This window comes from Myotis myotis, unplaced genomic scaffold (assembly GCF_014108235.1).
Source record: "Myotis myotis isolate mMyoMyo1 unplaced genomic scaffold, mMyoMyo1.p scaffold_m19_p_4, whole genome shotgun sequence".
Taxonomy (NCBI): domain Eukaryota; kingdom Metazoa; phylum Chordata; class Mammalia; order Chiroptera; family Vespertilionidae; genus Myotis; species Myotis myotis.
In genome coordinates, this window is record NW_023416346.1 from 13614177 (window position 1) to 13631143 (window position 16967).

The 16967-nt window shown below is 36.8% G+C and overlaps 1 protein-coding gene across 3 annotated transcripts in view; it reads left to right on the top strand.

The window, feature by feature from the left end:
* The first annotated feature begins 1310 nt into the window (after window positions 1-1310).
* Window positions 1311-16967, top strand: part of GABRA3 (gamma-aminobutyric acid type A receptor subunit alpha3) — a 231952-nt gene continuing 216295 nt past the window's right edge. For 2 of the 3 annotated variants that reach the window (XM_036305992.1, XM_036305994.1), the window contains exon 1: window positions 1588-1747. The gene's annotated coding sequence lies outside the window, so the exon portion shown is untranslated. Of the gene's footprint in view, window positions 1373-1587; window positions 1748-16967 lie in introns of those variants that run through there. The other variant, XM_036305993.1, reaches the window with a different exon arrangement.

Consider the following 16967-nt stretch of genomic DNA (forward strand, 5'->3'; position numbering starts at 1 on the left):
GACAATGTGAGAAAGAAACATCTATTGGTTGCTTCCCACAGGCATCCTGACAGGGAATCAAACCTATGACCTTTCTGTGTGTGGGACACAGGACTATGCTCCATCCAACAGAGCAGCACTGGCCAGTGTATCCATTTTGACTCTGACTAAATGGACTGGAAAACACAGTATAAGGTGTATTATTAAGGAAATTTTAGTGCTAATCATTGTATGTAGGTGGAAGCTAAATTCTTTGATAGGAGCAGATTTTTACACATATGCTTAAATTCATATTACCCCTGAAACACTCAAAATGGAAGGTCTATCAAGTGTGATTTGGGGTTCAATTTGGGTACTCACTTTTGGAGGACCTTTGAAATTTGGTAGTTTATGTATTTACTCTTTAGAGATTAATTCCTCTTTCACATGGGATTTTCCTGTCTTAGAGCCTAGATTGTTTGGTCCAAAAGGGTCTTTCAAGATCATCTACATCCATCACTATTCATTTTGCCATTGAGATAATGAGGGCCAGATTGAAGAAACGACTGGAAGGCAACAGTGGAGTGATTTTTCAGAGGCAAAACTCAAATTTAAGCTCCTTTGTTTTATTCTTAGCCCAGGTCTCTGTCCACCCTTTGTTGCATTATTATTATACTTTGCCCAGGTTTTATTTTTTTACCCCAATGAGAATATAATTATTTTATATGTTGAGTTAATTAATCTCTTTCTCTCCACCTCTTCTTCCCCCTTGTACAAACTCACATGTTGGCTTACACACTTATGTACACTTACATTCCCATCAGAGGCTTTTTTTTTTTTAAAGGAAAGCATTGTGGTTCTGCTGCTTTTCTGTTTTGCCTGAAGGGAAGTTCCAGCTGACAGTTCTGAATTGGGTTCATACTTCTACTCGGTTGGGGGTGGGGTGGCCTTTGGGTTATTAGGGGATCAATGTCGCTGAACTCTTTCTTCTTAGCTGGGTGGGAATGACAACCTTTGATGTACAATTTTTAGAATCTCATATTTGTCAGAAATGTAATGTGGACAGGATTGTCAAAGCTTTATTTAGAGCCTGGGCTAAGGGATGTAAGGGATACAGACCACTTCTCTCTGTCTTGGAGCAGCTAGTAAACACCACACATCAGCTATGGTAATTCCTTTATCCTCCCATTTGCTTTTAGCCTTTTGCTTTCTTTCTCTTCCCCTTGCTTCCTTTGCTCCTCCCCTTCTCTTTGAGCTTCCCTAGATTTCTCTGCTGGATACCTTACAGAATAAAACACTACTTCAGTCTTCCCTAAAACAACCACAGATTCAAAGCCTTGCAGCTCTGCATTGAGAGCCTCAGCACAGCGGCGTGCTCAGCACCAGTCAGTGGTGAATCCGAAGCCAGCAAAGGGTGAGGGGAGGAGGGAAGAAAGGAAGGAAGGGAGAGAAATATAAAGAAAGAAAGGAAAGAAGGGGAGGGAGAGGGAGGGAGGGATAGAGGAAGGGAGGAGGGAGGGAGGGAGGGAGAGAGAGAGAGAGAGAGAGAGAGAGAGAGAGAGAGAGCAGGGGGAGGAGAGAGGAAGAGAGAGAGAGGGAGGGAGGGTGAGGGAGATCGTGAGCGCGGCAAGTCAGCAAGCAAACCAGTGAGACAGAGGAGAGAGGGACCAGGATAGAGACCCAGAGAAAGAGAAGAGGAAGCTGAGCTCTGTGAGGGCTCAACCTCTAACTTGTTTCAGTTCATTCATCCTTTTCTTCTGTCCACTTCAGGAAGTGACTGTGGCGCTTGGTAAGAAACCCAGATGTCCCTCCTTCCCCTCCCCCAATCTCAGGTCTCCTTTAGCGATAGCATCTCTCCCGGTACTGAGAGTCTCCTTGGGTTGGCGGGGAAGGCGAGACATGCTCTGCAGCTGTGATGCTATGCTGGGTTCCCCAGTAGGGCTGGTGGAAGCACAGAGTCTGCATCTGGGCAGGAAGGCACTAGGGTAAAACCTGATTTGGGGAGGGGATTTGAGATGTGGTGTATGGGAGATTTGCTTCATTGTCAGTGAATTGTTTTGTTCCTCTTTGGAAGCAGGTCAGCATTGACCTTGCAAATTGCTTGGGGTAGGGCGGGGGGAGGCAGCAGCTGCTGCAGAAAGCCACCAAGTGGCCCCTAGCCATAGCAGACAGCACTTCATGACCCCCCAGACAGCCTTAGGTATGGGGATGGGGTAATGGCTGGAGCTTCCTTTCTCCTTTAACTCTTTCTCTGCAGCTGCTTCTCCTAGTTAGAAATGAGAAACAAAGAGAATACCATGTAGCCCCTTTCCCCATCTCCCTATTACCTTCCCCAGGTGCAAGTGAGTACAAAGTTGTAAATAACTGCTTCCTTTAAAAGCAGATTGAGGCTTCCCCCTTACTTTAAGAGGCTCATTGTGGGGTTAGGACTGAGTTCCTTCACACACTTGGGAGGCTTCTCTTGCTTCTCTGGGGGAAACCCCATTGCCTGACCAATTCCCATCCCAGGTAGTTGAGCTGACAGTCTAGACCAGGGATTCGGATACCTTACCCATCCCACTGGTAGGCATGGAATTTGATCCAGCTGTGTCCTCGGGAGGGAAGAAACACCTGATGGTTTGTCTGGAACTGACTTCCAGTTTACAGCTCTTCTGACTATGGCAAGGGACTAGGGGAGGGGTAGCTGTTAGATTTAGAGAGACCTGGTGAGGAGCCAGGATTCCTGTTGTGAATGGTATGGTTTATTGAGGGACAGCAGGTTCTGGATGTCTGGAGTTATGCAAGGACTGGCTGAAGCTCTTGTAATATAGCGTCTCTGAACTGGTAATAGGAGGGACCTGGTTGCTTAATGGGGCTTTTTGAGTTAGCAACACTAATGTGTCCATGATATTAATTATAACAGCAACATTATTAATAATATTTCTAACTGCTTAATAAGTTTTGGATCTTGGGATGAGGGTTTAATGTGTATTATTCTTATAGCAACCCTATGAAGAAGATACTATTATTATCTTTTGATATACAGATGAGGAAACTGAGGTATAGAAAGGTTAAGTAACTTGTCCAAGGTTACACAATAATTAACTGTCCCAATTTGGAATTAAAACACAATTTGATTCCAGAATGCATAGTCTAGAGACAATTAAGCACTACTGCCTCCTTTGGGAGAATTTTGCACCTTTCTCTGTTAGACAAATGTAGGTACACTAGGAAGGGTGCTGCTTGGAAAGACATGTTGAGGGGTGGAAATAGTACTCTGGCCTTTGTGTAGCATAAGAACAAAAAATTTGCCCAATGGCTTTTCTTGGCCAGCTTGCTTTCCTTTTAAAAGGATGTCTGGAAAGACTTCACTTTGCCACTGTCATAACCTCATTCATCTCACATTGAGCAAAAAAAAAAACACAACAATTTCTTTTAGGACCAGATCTCACTCTTATTTTCTGACAGTTTAGGGTTACTCTGCCCTGAAAATTTTAGAATACTAAAACCTTGAAACTGGAATGACCCCTAAAGATCCTTAAGCTTTATTTCTCCACCCAGGTCTTTAATTTGCTCCAAGCATTCAATTTGTTGACTGATTTCTATTTGAATTTCCTTGCAATGATAGAGAGCTCATTAGATGGCTCCTTCTATCTTTGAGCAACTCTGATTGTCAGATAATGATCTCCATTATAAGCCAAGCTCTGTCTCCCCATAACATTTATTCATTGGTTCTTTGGGACTATCTGAAACAAATTTGCTTCTTCTTAATAATAGCTCTTCAGATAGTTCAAGACAGCAATCATACCTTTCCCCTCAAGGATCAAGTCTGACAATACCACAAGAGTCATCATTTGCCTCATTTTGGAGCCTAGACTTTTATTAATATGGTCTAGTATCCTATTCTCTTGATTGTCAACCACAAACTGAAAGTACTGAGCTTTCGAAAGCAGCATTGAGTGTGTGCTCTCTTCCTTGATATCTGATATCAAGTAGACTGATGGGAACAAAGAAGCTCTCTTTTTCTAAAGACCAGGGATCAGTTGGTGCTAGTCCTTCTGAAGGCTCAGAATATCCATCTAGCAGTCAGATAATATGCATATAGTAAGATTTGAGAAGCAGAGGTCAAAGGTAATTATCATAAAGGAGACAGTTGAAATAGTGGTGATTTAAAGTTAACAGTCTATGGAAGGAAGAAGAATAAGTAGTTTCTGAGATACTTTCTGATAAAACAATGACATCACTGAGGGATGGTGCAGAGTGGGATTCAGTAGAATAGGAGTGATCGTGCAGTATAGCTAGAGTGGAAAATTGACTTGGGTGTTGGGAAATGTGTTATATTCCTACCTCTGCTAATTTGCCAATTATCTTGGACACATGACTTTTTCTCTCTTGACCTCAGTTTTTCCATCTATAAAATTATGAGGTGGATGTTATCACCTCTGCAGTTTTTTATCTGAAGTAAATTATAAAATCTGAAGGTTCTAAGGGGCTTTAGAAATAATCTAGGCCAGTTCTTCTCTAACTTTAATGTGCAAAAGGATCCCCTAGGGATCTTTTTAAAATACTAATTCTGATTCAGAGGATCTGGGGTGGCACCTGAGATTTTGCATTATAACAAACTGCCAGGTAATCCTGAATTTGCTGTTCCAGTGCTTTGCAAACTATCTTGGTGAAGGACCATTTTTTCCTCCAAAATATTCCATTCTGTCATAGACTGTTACTTTAGTAAAATACATTAACTACACATTACTAAAAATTTAAAGAAAAAGCATAAAAATATATGTTGATAGGTTTATTATTAGCTTCAACAGAAAAATTACTTGTGTTAAATTGCTGTAACGTTTTGTAAGTGTTTATTCTCAGTTTCTGCATTTAGGTTACCGCTGCCTGGTAATAAACATTCACAGACAAGTACTGCTCTCTGGACCACACTTTGACCAACATTGGTCTAGGATACCTGCCTATCTAATTTAACAGGCCCAGATTGGGCTTGTTACAATTTCTAAATCATCTCTGCCAGATTATCTTCCACCCTCTGGTATTCTGACGGTCATAAAAGATTTTTTAAAGCATATATAATAAATTATAGTCTTAGATTAAATATTCCAATCAAGTAGGGTGCTGTATCAGTCTAGTTTATTATACTATCAGCCACAAGCCACAATCCTAGTGTATGGCTTAGAGTAGGTACTTAATAAATGTTTGTTAAGTGAATGAATAAGATACTTGGTGTTAATTATGCCTTCTGGGGTCATACTGTCACTAAAGAAAGGCAATTTTGGTTTCCTCCAGGCATTAGAAGAGGCAGTATTTATCCTATTTTATAAATTCTTATGGTGAATAAAAGGCCACCTTACCTGTCTCAGAGAGCTACCTGGCACCCCAATTTTACTTTGAAAGTATTATAGCAGTGATGGCGAACCTTTTGAGCTCGGCGTGTCAGCATTTTGAAAAACCCCAACTTTTTGGGTTTTTTTGGAAAACTCTGGTGCTGTGTCACATATAGAAATTTTTTGATATTTGCAATCATAGTAAAACAAAGATGTATATTTTTGATATTTATTTTATATATTTAAATACCATTAAACAAAGAAAAATCAACCAAAAAAATGAGTCCGCGTGTCATAGGTTCGCCATCACTGGATTATAGGAAGACAGGCAACGATTCTGTACACTCTAAGTCCCAAGTCTTTACCTTTAAATCAGTCATTAAGCAATTCATTCGTTCAATAGCTATTTATTCAGTGCTGTGCTTATACCATGCAGATAATATAAAGGTGAACAAAACAGACACACACCATCCTTGCTTACTTGGAGCTTATGGTTTGATGGGGAAGAGGCAATATATCAGACTATCACACTACTATGTTATTTCAGCAACAATAAATGCTATGAAGGAAAAGTATGGGGGTTGGGAGCTATAAAGACATATAACAGAGGAAACTGGCCTTAGCATTGGGTTTAAGAAAATGTTCCTTGAGAAAGTGATATTAAGACTAAATAGAAACATGAAGGTGGGGTGGTAGTGATGGTGGAGGTGGAATAGTTTTCTAGATGAGGAGAAGAGCATGCAGGAGCTCCCTGAGATGAGAGAAGCATAGTGAATTTAAGAAATTGAACAAAAGGTGGAATGGCTGGAGTGGGTCTTTATAAGGATTTTGGTCTTTATTCCAGAAACTCAGAGACTTTTAATCAGGACTACTGATACGGCCTAACCTGAATCCATTCAGTATAATGTTTCTAAGTGCATGCTATGAACCAAAGGCAATTTGGGAGATATAGGCTGATTTAGGAATAGCCTCTGCTCTCCAAGAAGACAGAGTTAAGTAAGAGATAGAAGAAATAATATACACAACTATAATATTCCAAGAATGAGATCCACACCCATAAAAGAAAGGCAAAGGGCTTGCAGCCAAGGAGATCAAAGACAGTTCCTGAAAGTCACTTTGGATTGGGCTTGGAAAATTAAACAGTTTTTTAACATGAAGCATTTGGGGGATGGGAAAGATGTCTGGGGATGGGAAAGATGTCCTAGGCAGAGGCCAGAAAAGCAGAGGACATTGGGAACGGTGAAGGAGCTCAGTTGTGTTGGAGTAAATTATATGTTGAAAGTATGTGAAAATACTTTCATATAGGTTGATGGCTTAACTGTAAATAAGGTAGAATGTTAACTTGGAAATTAGGATTTTTCTCTATATACTGTAGAGAAGGAACTCCTTCATATTATGGATGAGCAAATTGATCCTGAGAGGGATAGTGACTTGGTTTGACTGAGGTCACACAGTTAGTTCTATTGCTATAGTCCAGCAAGAGGTATTCTGTACAGTTGAAAAAATGTGGAATTGGAACTCCGGAAAGAAGACAGCTGGAGAGAGTGATTTGAGTGTAATTGATAAAGAGGCGGTGCTTGAAATAGAAAGAAGGGATCCAAGGATGGGAAAACAAAGATGTGTCTGTGTGAAGGCTACAAAGAAGGAGAGGTCACACGTATGGAAGAAAAATTAGGAGAGTAGAGTATTGTGAAAGAGCCAAGAGAAAAGAGGCCTCATGTATTGGTTGGACAAATACTTCCGAATACATCCCATTTACTAAGCATGGAGAATATAATGGTTAGCAGAGTAGACATGGTTATTGCCACGTTGGGGTTCATGGTTTATATGGGGAGATAGATATTGTTCTACACTACAAAATATTGAACTATATATTTATACATTTTGAGTATTGTACAGAGGAAACTGCACTGCTTTAAGAAGAAAGACATAGTCAACATTATTAGACTTTTCAGGAGAGTTGAGTGCTGATAAATGACACCTCTCCCTACTAATAGTCCTTTCTACTCTGATGCTCACTGTTAAGATTGGATTATGCAGATGTTTGGCAGATGATATTGCTGTAAGGAAAAGTGAGGTTCCCTTCAGCCTCATGACTACCGGAACACAAGCTTATTTGAAAGCCAGGTTGTATATCATGTTGCTTAACTGAAATTCTCGTTGAGCCAGCCCTCTTCTCAGACCCCCTTATTCTCCCCATTTAACAAGTTCAAGAAAGAGGCACTTGATAAGAAAAAAAAAAGAAGAGTTAAATATTAAAAAATCTCTTTTAAAATGGGGTTTCAGATAGCCTAGTCTACATTCTAGTCCTGTCCTGGATGCTGACTTAGTTCTTGTGACAAATTACTTGTTTTGTTTGAGTATCAGTTCCTATAACTGTAAAATGAGGAGGGTTGGACTAGACCTAGATGATTTATAAAGACCCTCCCAGCTGTAAGGTTCTATAGTTTATGCTCTGCTCTATACTACATTCCCATGGTCCTGTGCAGGTAGTTCAGCCTCAATCACTTATTTAAGCAACACTAAGGATTTTGAATGGAAATTCTGATGAAGATTTCTAATTTTGGTGGAAGTATTCATATGGTTTGAAAGTGATCATAGTAAGGCCCTTTCCTTGTTTTATTCCTGGGATTGCTGAAATCATGACTGCCCTGAAAGCTAAGAAAAAAACCAACTATATTCTAAAATCTGTAGTAAATTTTGGTATTGGGTCATATTTCCACTACTGCTAATTTGAAATAAACTAAGGGTGCTGAAAAGGAAATGGGACAGGGTACTATGAAATCGAGGCAAGGTGATTATCTCATATTATGAAATGTATTGGACGAGGTAATCTCTACCTAGGAGAGAAGATATATGGTAAAGGGAAATATTGGTTGATAATAGAAAATATTTTTTATATTTAAAACATGATTTTAAAGGTATTAATGTTTTTACACAGTATGTGTCCTCACCATACACAGAAGGAAGACTAAAAATCTCACCTGGCCAGTGTGGCTCAGTGGTTGAGTATCAACCTATGAACCAGGAGGTCACAATTTGACTCCCTCCTGGTCAGGGAATATATATGTAGTTATATATAGTTGTATATAGTAGGTTCTCTTTGGTATTAATCTATTTTCCATTTATTTTATTTATTTTTATTATTTTTTAAAAATATGTTTTTATTGATTTCAGAGAGGAAGGGAGAGGGATAGAGAGATAGAAACATCAATGATGAGAGAGGATCATTGATTAGTTGCCTCCTGAACACCGCCTACTGAGGATAGAGCCCGAAACTTTGGCATGTGCCCTGACAGGGAATTGAACCTCCTGGTTCATGGATGATGCTCAACCAACTGAGCCACACTGGCTGGGCTATTTATTTATTTTTAATTTATCTTTATTGTTGAAATTATTAATCTGTCGCTTCTTGTACTAGTTAACAAAGTTTAAATTTGATTATAGTTTTAAAATTATTATCACTTCAGCTTTTCTATTTACTAGCTGTATGGTCTCTACATCTAAATTTATCTATCTGTGTAGTGTTTAATAGCAGTAACATTTATTTTATGCTTTTAATTGTGTGAAGGTGAATCTTTCTATCATTATTTCTGCTAATTTATTATGACTGGTATATGGGGAAATTATTATTTATAATTTTAACTTCTATTTTTTCACTTTGCTCAAATTTATTATTATAAATTTATAGTTTACAAGTTTGTTTTCTTGTTTTATTCTTTTATAATTTTGAATAATTTAAAATATTTTTAAAGAAACTCAGAGAAGTATCTAAAACAATGAGCAAATAACCACCATATACTGCTCAGAATGAACAAGTGTTAGCATTTTGTCATTTCTGCTTCAGCTATGTTTTAATGAAATAAAACATTACAAATAAACTTTATCTTCACTTGTATCTACTCCCAGCTTCCTTTGTCTCTACTTCCAAAATATAGTACCCAGAGTCACCCACATTTGCTTATTTTCTGTTTGGTCACATTTTACTTAGTGATTTGTATGAGTTTTTTATAAGTTCTGGATACTAATTATTTGTCAGGTACATATGTGGCATATATCTGCTTCTGGCATGTCACCTTGGCTTTCTATTTTGTTTATGGGGTTCTTTATTATACTAAAGCTTAAAATTTTCATGATAAATTTATTAATCTTTTCCTTCAGAAATTGTGATTTTTGTGTCACATTTAAGAAATATTTTCTTATCCCAGGATCATAAAAAATGTTCTCCAAATTTTCTATGCAGCATTTTCAAATTTTGTTTTACATTTACTTTTTTAAACCATCTGGATTTTATTTTTGCATACGATATAAAATATGAGTCAATTTTTTCTATGCCAAATACCACTTGTTTAAATATCATTTATATATAATAGATTTAGAATGCAAATTCCATCATATTACCCAGTTTCTACACTTAACTTAGGCCTATTTCTAAGCTGTCTATGTGCCCCATTAACACATTTGTCTACACTTGAGTTCTAATTATGAATACTTTATGAATCTGATGTTTGTAAGGTCAGTTATTCTTTATTCTCTGCCCTTTCCCAGCCCACAACCACAACATTTTTCTGCTCTTTCTAAATTATCTTACATTTTACCCATTGTTCCCTTAATTTTAAAATAAGATTTTTAAATTTCAAGAAAATCATCTTGAAATTTTATTAAATCAGTAGAATGATTTAGAGAAAAATTGACATCTTTTTTATAAAGATATTTCCTAGTCATAAATATGTTATTTTATTCTCAGTGTTTATGCAGGTCCATTTTTACAATCATTGGTAGAAGGTTGTAATTTTATTAGTAATACTTTTTACATATAAGACATATTTCTAGGCATCTTTTACTTTTCCAGCCAGGTTTATTAAACTAAAATTTACATGATAGTTCCCCTTTGAGAGTTATATATTTCAAAGAGTTTTGCCAAACATATACGATCAAATAACCACAACCATCACCACAATAAAAATATAGGAAATTTCCCTCACCTCAGGAGGTTCACTTGTGCCCCCTGCATTCAGTTTTCTCCCCTACCTACAACCCTGTGCAATCATTGATCTATTTTATTCCTTTATGGTTTTGTATGTTGATCAAATAGGACTCTCTACTAGTAGGAATCCTATATAATAAAAGGGTAATATGCAAATAGACTAAATGGCAGAACAACCGAACAACCAATCAAAGCATAATATGCTAATGATATGCTAAGGCTGCTCAACCGCTTGCTATAATGTGCACTGGTCACCAGGGGGCAGATGCTCCGACTGGTAGGTTAGCTTGCTGCTAGGGTCCAGCCAATCAGGACTGAGCGAGATGGGCCAGACACGCCCTGAGCCCTCCTGTAGTCCATCCCTGGCATGATCGTGCACATGCACCCATGGGGTCCCTCAGCCTGGCCTGCACCCTCTCGCAATCCAGGACCCCTTGAGGGATGTCAGAGAGCTGGTTTCAGCTCAATCCCGCTGGCCACTCCCCTTGAGAGGGCACCAGAGGTAGGGCTCATGGCTGGTGAGTGAGCGAGCACTGCTGTGGCAGCATGAGCCTCCCCTGATGGGGACTGATTGGGTGTGAGCCTGTGGCAGGCACAGTGGGGCCGGAATGAGTGGGAGTGAGAGTGGCAGGCAGGAGCTGCAGGTGGCATTGGACTGCAGGTTCCATCCCCATCCCTGCAGGCCACCCAGAGGGACCCTACCCATGCACGAATTCATGCACCGGGCCTCTAGTATAAAATAATATAGCCACTTTGGAAAAGAGTTTGGTAGTGTCTTATAAAGTCAGACATTCACTTTCCATATAACCAAGAAATTCCCCTCATAGATAGTTACCTAGCATAAATGCAAATATATGTGCAAACAAAAACCTGTACAAAAACATCTATAGCAGCTTTACTTGTAATAGCTAAAAAATGGAAACAACATAAATGCCCATCAAGTAGTGAATGGATACTCAGCCATAATAATGAATATCCCATTTATGAGTTACTGAGGGATTTTATCATGAATGTATGTTGGGTTTTTCAAATGCTTTTGCTGTATCTATTCAAATGATCTTTCTTTAAATCCTCACCCATGGATATGTTTATTGATTTGAGAGAGAGAGCATGAGAGAGAGAGAGAGAGAGAGAGAGAGAGAGAGAGAGAGAGAAACTGATCAGTTGCCTCCCATATGTTCTTTGATCTAGGATCAAACCCACAACCTGGGTATGTGTACTGACGGGAAATTGAACCTGCAACCTTTTTTGGTGTAGGAGACTATACTGCAACCAGCTAAGCTACCCAGTCATTGCTATTTAAATTATCTTTTTAAGTTTGTTGATATGATGAATTATAGTGATTATTTTTCAAGTGTTGAATCACCTTTGCATTCCCAGAATAAAATGCTGCTTGGCTATGATATATTACCCTCGTTATATATTTCTGGATTCCATTTGTTTTATTGGATGTCTATATTACATTAGTGATTTTGACCTTTAATTTTCTTTTCTTGTTTTTGTTTGGTTTTGGTAAAGAGGTATTCTGACCTCATAAAATGAGTTGGGTAATTCCTTCCTCTTCTATTTTCTGGAAGAATTTATGTGGAATTGGTAGTGTTTTTTCCTTCAGTGCTTGGGAGAAATTACTAGTGAAGCCGTCTGGGCTTTTGCAGGTTTCTTATTTGAAATTTTCTTCATGATAAGTTTTTTTCTTTTTTATATTTTAATTTTATATTTTAAAGTACAGTTGACAGTTAATATTATATTAATATCCGGTGTACAGCATAGTGATTAGACATTTATATAACTTAGGAAGTGATTCCTCTAAGAAACCTAGTATCTTACCTGACTCCATACATAGTTATTAAAATATTATTGACTGTATTACCTATGCTGTACTTTATATCCCTGGTAAGGTTTATAAGTATGAATTTAAGTTACTTAATAGACAAAGGGATATTGAGGTTATCTATTTCTTCTTCTTTTTTTAAAAATATATTTTATTGATTTTTCACAGAGAGGAAGGGAGAGAGATAGAGAGATAGAAACATCGATCAGCTGCCTCCTGCACATCTCCCACTGGGGATGTGCCCGCAACCCAGGTACATGCCCTTGACCGGAATCGAACCCAGGACCTTTCAGTCCGCAGGCCGACGCTCTATCCACTGAGCCAAAACGGTTTTGGCTCTATTTCTTCTTGAGTGAAGGTTGGTCATTTATATCTTTAAAGGAATTTGTTCATTTCATGTACATTAAGTTTATTTCCATAAATTTATTCATAATATTTTTTTATTATCCTGTTAATGTTTATAAAGTCTGTAGTGATATACTTGTTTTCATTGCTGATAATTGTGATTTTTGTCTTTTTCTCTCTATCAATCTGTGTAGAAGTTTATAAATTTTATTAATTTTTTGAAACAACTAGCTTTTGGTTTCATTGATTACTTTTTATTGTTTTTTATTTTATTGAATTCTATCATTATTTTCTTCTGCTTGCTTTTGGATTTAATTTGCTCTTCATTTTCAAGTTTCATAAGATGGAATCTTAGTAATTGGTTTGAGTTTTTTCTTGTCTAATATAAGCATTTAATGCTATAAATACTCCTATATGCACTTATTTAGCTGTGCTTTATAATTTTTGATAAATACCTTTTATTATAATGGCTATTTTAATTAGAATCCCCTTTTCTATTATATTTGCTAATTGATATTTGTAAGTCAATCTTATATCTAGCAGCTTTGAAGATTCTTATTCATTCTTATAAGTTGTTATTGATCCTTTTGAATTTTCCATGTTTTTATATCTGCTGCAAATATCAACAATTGTGTCTTACTTTTAAAATTCTTATATTAATGTATTATTTCTTTTCTTATTGTTTTCGCTAAAAATACAATATAATATGCTTAATGTAGGGATGGCACAGTCCTAGTCTTGTTCCCGACTTAAGTGAGATTATTTATAAAGGGTCTTAGTTAAGTATAGTATTTGGTGTAGGTTTCTGGTAGATAGTTTTTATTAAATTAAGGAAATTTCCTTGGATTTTTAAGTCTGTTGATATGCTAAGAGTTTTATTATGAATAAGAGGAGAATTTCATTGCATGCTTTTTTTTTCTTTATTGAGATGTTCATATACTTCATTTGATATAATATGTTAACATGTATAGGGTGTCCCTCCAAAAATGTATACATACACTTTGAATAATTATAAAGGCAGCATTACTGTCAACCTTTTTTGTCCCCTTTTTTCAGAATTGTCAATTGCATTGATAAATTATTTGATATTAAATCGTCTTTACATTCCGGGGATAAATCTACTTTATGTGTTATATATGACCATATCTAATTAATTTATTTATGATATTTATTTATTTATTTATTTATTTATTTATTTATTTATTTATTTATTTTATACACACACACACACACACACACACACACACAAATTTGTTGTTCCACTAATTCATGAATTCATTGGTTGATTCTTGTATATGCCCTGACCAGGAATCAAACCTGCAACCTTGGCATATCAGGACAATGCTCTAACTAACTGAACATCCTGGTGGCCAGGGCCATATTTATTTGTTTGCCCTTTAAAAGTTTACTGTTTATAAGTTGATTTTATTGTTTCTGTTCAATTTTTAAATCAATATTATACTAGCTCACAAAATAGGTTACATAGTTTTTCATCTTTTTCCATTTTATGGAACAGTTTGTAGAAGGTGAGATTAAAATTCATGATAGTTTAATAAAGTTGACTTTTGATTCTAGTATGATCTCATTCCCTCTCACTACGGATGTATGAAGGGGGATTCTTTGTTTAACCGCCTGGTTCAATTTCTGTTCTATACTAGTTTCCTCTTTCTTCTATTATTTTATAGGAAATTATTTATTCTGTTTTTTTTAATGTAATTGCCTAAAGCAATTTATAAAATTTTCTTTTGATTTTTAAAAATTTGTTTTTATTTTTATCAAAATTATGGAAATTGGTTTAAAGTCAAATATTTCTCCAAGGTTTGTTAAAAAGAATAATAGTTCCCTGCTTTTTTCCCAGAAGCAACCATTTTCAACCCTTTCAGATAATTCTTTGAGTATTTATATTCTATCCTTAAGTAACATGCTCATATTGCTCCTTTATTTAAAGATTTTTTTTTTATCGATTTCAGAGAGGAAGAGGAAGAGAGAGAGAGAGAGAGAGAGAGAGAGAGAGAGATCAATGATGAGAGAGAATCATTGATTGGCTGCCTCCTGCACGATCCCCTACTGGGGATCAAGCTCACAACCTGAGCATGTGCCCTTGACCGGAATCTAACCTGGGACCCTTCAATACGCAGGCTGACGCTCTGTCCACTGAGCCAAACTGGCTAGGGTGCTCCTTCTTAATTTTAAATGTTTAAGCACTATTTAGTAATATCACACTCTGGTAGATAAGACTTAGGTACTTTCAAAATTCCCTGCTTATGCAACATACACAGATTCTTCTACCACCCCAAACTCTTTGTTTTAATATTGATCAACAGCATAATATTGATTAATGTTTATGTTATTATGACTATGTTAATGCTATTCATAGCTGAGCCAGATAATATATTGTATTAGTTTTCTATTGCTGCTGTAACAAATTAGCACAAATTTAATGGCTTAAAACAACAGAAAAATTATCTTCTTACAGTTCTGGAGGGTTTCCAGGGCTAAAATCAAGGTGTTGTCAAGGCTGTGTTCCTACCTGGATACTGGGGGAAAGGGGTGCGGTATTCATTGCCTTGCCTTTTCAGGTTCCTAGAAGCCATCAGCATTCCTTGACACACACCCCTCATCCTCCATCTTCAAAGTCATTAGTGTTAGGTCAAGTCTTTTTCACATCACAGCATTCTGATACTGACACTCCTTCCTCCTGTGACCCTTGTGATTACATTGAGCCTACCCAGATAACTCTGAACAATCTCCCTATTTTAAGGCCAGCTGATTAGCAACCTTAATTCCATCTGCTACCTTAATCCCACTTTGCCATGCAATATAACACAGACATAGGTTTGGGGATTAGAATATTAATGTCTTTCAAAGGCCATTACTCTTCCTATTATAAATATTATATTCCTTTGCCCTAGCTGGTTTGGCTCAGTACATAGAGCAACCGCCTGTGGACTGAAGGGTCCTGGGTTCGATTCCGGTCAAAGACACATGGCTGGGTTGTGGGCTCAATCCCTCGTTGGAGGTGTGTATGCAGAAGACAGATAATTGATGTTTCTTTCTCTCCCTTCCCCTCTCTCTAAAATTAATGAAAACATATTTTTTTCTGAGTCATGTTTTATTTATTTTTTTGCATTATTATTTTTTTAATTTTATTTTTTTAAATTTTGTTTTATTGCTTAAAGTATTTCAAAGAGTATTACATATGTCTCCTTTTTTTCCCCTTGACATTCCCCCGGCCTCCCCTACCCCCCAGTATCTTGTGTCCATTGGTTATGCTTATATGCATGCAGGAAGGCCAGGGAGGGTTGGGGGGCGGGAGGAGGGTGGTAAGAGATCAACCGAATGAAAACATATTTTTAAAAATCTGCTCAGAAATGCTGAGTGAAGATGTATATTATCTGCTGAGATTTTTTTGTTGAGAACTATGATGTCAATAATTTTAGGTATTTTCCCTTAGACTGAGAAGGTTCAGCGGAAATGGATATTCTGAATGTCTTCATTGGAGATACAGATCTAATATCTTATATTCTGGGTGACAAATAAGGTTGGATGTGTCCCATGCAATTTTTTTGTCACATCTCCCAGTCTCTTTGTCAAAGTAGAAGTAAATCACTTTACTTCTTCTTTGGTAGGGTTTCAGTACAAAGCAGATGAGAATGCTTATGTTCAATTGACTATCTTTAACTGAAGATTGTGTTTTTTTTTAAATTTTTATTGAATTTATTGGGGTGACGTTGGTTTCTTTTAGTGATAGCATGGATATAGATCTGGAGAGTATTATGCTAGGTGAAAAAATCCAGTCAGAGAAAGACAAATACCATATGATCTCACTTATATGTGGAGTCTAATGAAGAAAATAAACTGATGAACAAAATAGAAACAGACTCATAGATACAGAGAACAGCCTGACAGCTGTCAGAGGGGTGGGGGGTGGTGTGAAAAAGGTGAAGGAATTAAGCAAAACAAATAAAAACACATAGAGAAAGACTCTTAAGATTTAAAAAATTGTAATTTACAATTTCTTATATATTTTCTTATAGTTATTTCTTGCACTTATTTTCTCTTTTCAGAATTTGTAGGTAGTAAACTTTGTTTAGTATATATGCAAATGTCTTTCTTTTGCCAATACTATTGTATGATGGTTTAAATTAGTATACAACTATATATTTATATGTATATGTGTATATATATATATACATATATATATATCCTTGTGTGTATATATATCCACATATATATGTATATATCTACATATATATGTGTGTATACACACACACACACACACACACACAGACACTGAGTGGCCAGATTATTATGACCACCCCATCAGTACTTCGTTGGGTCATCTTTTGCCTTCAATACTGCGGCGATTCTTCTTGATATTGACTCCACGAGATGTTGAAAGGTGATGCGAGGAATCTGACACTATGCCTGATGAATAGTACTGTCCAGTTCTGTGAGATTTGATGGTTGTGGAACCAGCTGCCTTATGGCTCTTTTAATTTCATCCCACAAATGCTCAATTGGATTGAGATCT